This window comes from Ailuropoda melanoleuca, chromosome 10 (genome assembly GCF_002007445.2).
Source record: "Ailuropoda melanoleuca isolate Jingjing chromosome 10, ASM200744v2, whole genome shotgun sequence".
Classification (NCBI taxonomy): domain Eukaryota; kingdom Metazoa; phylum Chordata; class Mammalia; order Carnivora; family Ursidae; genus Ailuropoda; species Ailuropoda melanoleuca.
Window position 1 is genome coordinate 79,128,629 of NC_048227.1, and position 5,585 is coordinate 79,134,213.

At 42.0% G+C, this 5,585-nt stretch overlaps 1 protein-coding gene across 2 annotated transcripts in view; it reads right to left on the reverse strand.

The window, feature by feature from the left end:
- Positions 1-287, reverse strand: part of STX7 (syntaxin 7) — a 46,174-nt gene extending 45,887 nt beyond the window's left edge. For both annotated transcript variants that reach the window (XM_034669157.1, XM_019803563.2), the window contains exon 1: positions 157-287. The gene's annotated coding sequence lies outside the window, so the exon portion shown is untranslated. The remainder of the gene's footprint in view (positions 1-156) is intronic.
- Between the last annotated feature and the right edge of the window lie 5,298 nt (positions 288-5,585).

Consider the following 5,585-nt stretch of genomic DNA (forward strand, 5'->3'; position numbering starts at 1 on the left):
CTCCGCCTCCCGACCACAGCCGCAAAGCGCAAGGCGGCGGCCACCTGACAACGCGCACAAACAAGGAGGCGCGATAGCCGCGGGGACTTCGCGCCTCTGGGGCACCGGGCCAGGGACCCCCTCCCCTTCCCTCCCCTCCCCCGAAACTGCTCTTACCCCAACCTCCTCGGCTTCCTCCTCCTCCTCTGGCCGCGGCACCCACGGGCCCCAGAGACCCCAGCTACGATTCTCAGCTGATGGGCGGTGGCACTGGGACGCCCAGTGCGCATGCCTGCAATACAGCTCTGGGAAGGAGGTGGGGCTCGCTCCCCTCTCGTTGGCCGGCGGGATTGAGTGACAGCCATACTGCCCCGCCCCCTCTGAGTCTAAGCTAAGGAATAAGGTACCAAGAAAATTGCAAGGGAGGTGTTTTTTTGAGGCCTCGACTTACGAACGGCAAACGCCTTAGCCAGCGTCCAAAAAACAAGAGGAGGGAATGGAGAGCATCTGTCCTTATCGGGTGATGGCGGCCTCTCTAGACTCGTGTCTTCAGCCCGCCCCATCAGGTCCTGCCCATCCTGTCCTTACTCTGCAGTAGAACGTATTCACAGCTCCACTAAAAAATGCTAACGCAAATACGCAATCCTAGCAGAAACAATGATAGAATAAGTGAAGAGTCACCTTCGTGTGCCCATTTAGTATACGAGTTTTCATAGCACATACAGGTAGTTCTAAGCATCCTTGAAGGTTAGGGAGTAGTTTTAACAGGGTTAAGAATGTTAAGAACAGAGAATGTTTTGATGGTAAATATTTGAACAATGTAATTGCTAGATAAAAGCATCGGTTGCTTTGGGTGAAAGAAATACTCAACAAATTTATTAGAAGATAGAATGGCTTGGCCTTTGCCTGTATTAAGGCAACGCTATTATTCTGAAAGGATCATCAGGACATGAAAGGTCCAGATGCACTTAGGTGAAAGAAAACCAAAACCAGAATATTTTGAATCAGTACCACCTGAGCAAATTCTAGGTTATTTAGTAGTATACGTACATATGTACCTAAGTGAGTGAGGTCAGACAGGAATAAGAAACACAAGGGTCTCTCAGTTTATTTTTAATTGTTCTGCTTTTAACAGAAAAATGGGAACAAGAAATATTTCCTATTTCACATCTTTCCTCAAGAAAACTACGGTGCAAGTGTTTTAATAAACAGCAACTTATATTCTGCCTGTAAAAAGGGAGCAATCGAGTAGGCATGCTGACCAAGCAGAAGGAATTCATCCCATCTAAAGGCAGCATGATTCAGTTAACACCAATTGTACTTTTAGGAAATTCAGATTTTTATGTGAAATCCCTCTTTTTCAATATTTTTAAATTTTTATAAAACATTCTATTGTCAAATAAAGTAGGTATTTCTGCTTCTATAGTAGGCAATAGTTTCAAACATAGAGTATAAAAAACAAATAAAAAAAAAAAAAAGCTGGAGGGGGCCTTACAGGAAATCTAGCTCTAATTCCTCACTTAGGAAGTAAATTAAGGAAACTGAAAGCAAAAGAATCTTCATCAAAAGTACACAAATAATTATGAGCAGCATAGGTCCAGATGACTTAATTCAGAAACTTTAGTTCTTCCTGTCATATTATCCACTCAGCAGATATTCATTGAGAAGCTGCCATGTGCCAGGTACTATTTCAGGAGCTGCAGGTATCAAGATTTGTGGGGTGTATAGTATTTTCCTTCAAGGAACTCAAGGAGTGAGATCCTTCCCAGGATAATGTAAGAAATACTGTGATAAAGATTTATACACAGCATGGTGGGGGCCCAGGAATGAGGATGACTTACTGTGTGGTCAGGGACCATTCCAAAGGGGAAGTGTTAACAGAATCTTGAAAGATGTGTAAGAGTTCCCTGGGAAGACAAGATGGGAAAGGACATTCCAGGCAAAAGGAAGAGCACATAAAAATTCATAGGCAGGTGCAAACTCTTACGGATCTCTACATAATTTTATTTAGATGAAGCACAGTTGGTGCATTGGAGGGGCATAAGACTGGAAATGCAAGCCGAGTTTATATAATGAAAAACCTTTTCTATATCATGTTAAATGAGTATCTAAGAGGAGTTAAACTATTAAAGGATTTTAAACAAAAGTGTGATGTGCTCATAATTCTATGCTATGAAGAAAACTCTGGAGACATGGGGGATATTCAAAGGAAATTACACTGAGACTGAAGAGAGAGAGAGAGACTGCAACCATTTAGAAGGCCGTGTAACAGTAGTTACAACAGTAGTGCAACCCCAATTTAGAATCTCCCCAATATCAGAGATGTTGAAGGGCTGTCCTAAGGCAAATTCACTGGGAAAGAAAAGGGAAGGCCTGCTTTGAGAAATATTTAGGAAGACTTAGAAATTAATTGGTTATGAAGAATGGAAGAGATGACTACTATTTTTGGGATGTGAGCTGAACATGGCATAGCTATTGGAGATCTAAGATCGCTAATAATAACATAGCAATTGCAGTTTGAAGATGAAGGTGCTGGAATGGGGGAGGAAAGCTACATTAAGTAAAGCTTTGGATGTGTTGTAGTTAAGATTCTGGGGAAGTGATATGCAGTTTGAGATGTCCTCCAGGTACTTTGAAAGTGTGAGCTGGAGTTCAAGGTAGAGTTCTGGCTGGAGGTATGGGAAGAGATGAGGTCATTAACTCTAAGGATGGAATGTTATGGACTTCTGTGTTTCAGGGAGGGCCGAGAAAGAAAAATCCTGAAAAGGAGTAATCAGAGAGCTGGGAAGTACACCAAGAAAAGGTATAGGAGAGAATGAAGGAAAACATTTCAAAAAGAGGAAATGCTCTATGATATCACATGTCACAGAAAGTTCAAGCAAATTAAGAACCAAAAGTTGTGCATTGGACTTGAGAATTAGGAAGTGGTTGGTGAACAGGAAAGGGAATTTCAATCATTCAAGGAACTATCATGAAAAGAACGCATATCTGCATAAGGCCTATTGCATCTTTCAAACATTCTTTCCTGTTTCCTTTGAGAGAACGCAGGGCTGTGGAAGGGAAAGTACAATGCAACAGAGAATCTGAGGCTTGGGGGCTTCTTCAGGGTCCCCTGCTAGTTACTGACTTTACCAGGACCAAGGCTCAGCTGTCCGAATACTCCTCCTGGGCTCTTTCCATTTTTTTTCATGCTCTAAAATATGTCACGAATGGATTCCTTTCAGGCCCTTCAAACCCTAATAAGATGCCACCCCTTTGTATTCAAATGGGAAAAAATACATAGACTGTAGTAAGCCCTGCAAAATTTAGAGGCACAGAGGGCAAACGAATTCCAGAAGGTTCCTGACATTTGTAGCATCCCATCTGAGCATCTGCCTGCTATTCAGGGAAATTCAGTGGGCGGTCTTGAACCCAGTAGGGCTCAAAATTCTGTCCTTTTAATCAGTAATCATTTCACTTCTCAAACAAATCCTTTACACTGTGGGAGTTACTTATATGTGAAGCCTTGTAATCTGGATTTTTCCAGAGCTAGTAATTTTGGGGATTTGGGTCTTTGGAAAGATTTTCAAGGGCAATTAGAAGTCCTTAAGTGGGAATTGTATCAGCATATTTGTTGTGATCTTATTAATATAAATACCACCTCTGCCCTGTGGGATGAGGAACTCTCCCACTGCTCTAGCTCCAGTGTTTGGAAGAGCAATTCCAGTGAATGGAAGGGAATCATTGCCTGTTCATTCAATAGTCCATGAACCAAAAATTGATTTTTAAAGGACCACAGCATATGATCTTGTGGGAGAGCCAGAGAAGTAAGAGACACAAAAATAAAAATAAAGCAAGACAAGGAATTTATTGATAAGTGAGAGGTACAAGGTGACTTATAAAAGTGTATTTTTATTTATAATACAGTGGAAAAACCACAGCTGTTTTGAGAAATCTGTGCTAGTTTAAAAGTCAGCTTAAATTAATATCTGATGAATAAGAGTTTGGTTTATTGTGCCTTATTTTGAAGCACTTCTGCTGTGTTTTCTAAAACCACACAAGTGCTTAGTGATGCGCCAAGCACAGAACAGATTCTTCTCTGACTTTTAAACACATGTAATAGATAGGCATCCCGTAGAAATCGTACTTGAAAAATTATGGCAGGATGATTTGTATGTGCAATGCTAATTTCACCTCCTATGTATTGTTGATATGTCCTTCTGCCGGTGTCTCATTCTGTGGCAGCAGCCTCCTCATTGGTGTCTCCTCAAAGCCACTCCTGAGTATTAGAAGCATGGATCTGAAAACATCACTCCAGGCTTTACACCATCCCCATGATTGCAGCATGCCCCCAAATTACTCCTTTTTTTTTTTTTTTTAGGATTTTATTTATTTATTTGACAGAGAGAGAGACAGCCAGTGAGAGAGGCAACACAAGCAGGGGGAGTGGGAGAGGAAGAAGCAGGCTCCCAGCAGAGGAGCCCAATGCGGGACTCGATTCCAGGACTCTGGGATCACGCCCTGAGCCAAAGGCAGATGCTTAACGACTGAGCCACCCAGGCACCCCAAATTACTCCATAAAAATAAAAGTGCTTGGTCTGGGCAGGCCTGGGAGGTTGTGTAGGCTGGAGGAAGGAGTCAGAAAAGGGCATCTATGGGAAACCATATTATGATACAATCTTGAAGATTCACAGCACACTTTTGTAAATAAAAGGCTCGAAGATGTGGTTCAGCAAAGTAACAGGTATAACTTTCTTTAACTCGGTTTTTTCTGAATGTATCTTACGGTAGAATTTTATGTTTAATGGCTGTGAAAACCTTCAAAATACACATTATGGAAACCGTTGCTCTCAAAATCAAGTCCAAACCCTTGCTCACGGTATATAAATAGGGTGATTGATCAGATGTTCAGTTTGCCTAGGACAGTCCCAGTTTATGCTTGTTGTCTCAGTCTTTTGCTGAGCACCCCCTTTTATTCTGAAAAGGGTCTCAGCTCAGGTGATACATTATACGGCCACCTCATACATAAGGACCTATATGATCTGGACCCTGCCTTTCCCTACATTGAAATTTATGCTTTGGAATATACCAGCTTAAAGAACTTCTCCATCTTTTTCGGCTCCCACCTCCCTCCTGCTAGCACTCTAACCACACACCAGAGGTTTTCTTATTTTTGCACTTTGCTCAGGCAGTTCCCTTTAACTAGAATATGTTCTCTCTTCCTCCTCATTTTTTAAGCAAACTCTTTATTTTAGAATAACTGCAGACTTACAGAAACGTTGCAAAGACGGTTCGGAGTTCCCATATATACCGCACCCAGATTCTCCTAACGTGAACATCTTACATAACAACAGTGCGTTTGTCAAAACTAAGAAATTGGTGTTGGTATAGTCGTAGCAACCGAAGTACTGATTCGATTTACTTCACTAGTTTTTCACTGATGCTCATTCTCTGTTCCAGGATCCAATCCGGTATACCACAGTTTATTTACAGAGCGTATTTCCATGGTCTCTTCCAATCTGTGACAGCTTTCTGTCTTTCCATTTTTGTCATGACCTTGATACCTTCTAAAAATACCGGTCAGTCGGGGCGCCTGAGTGGCACCGTCGACTAAGCGTCCCACTCTT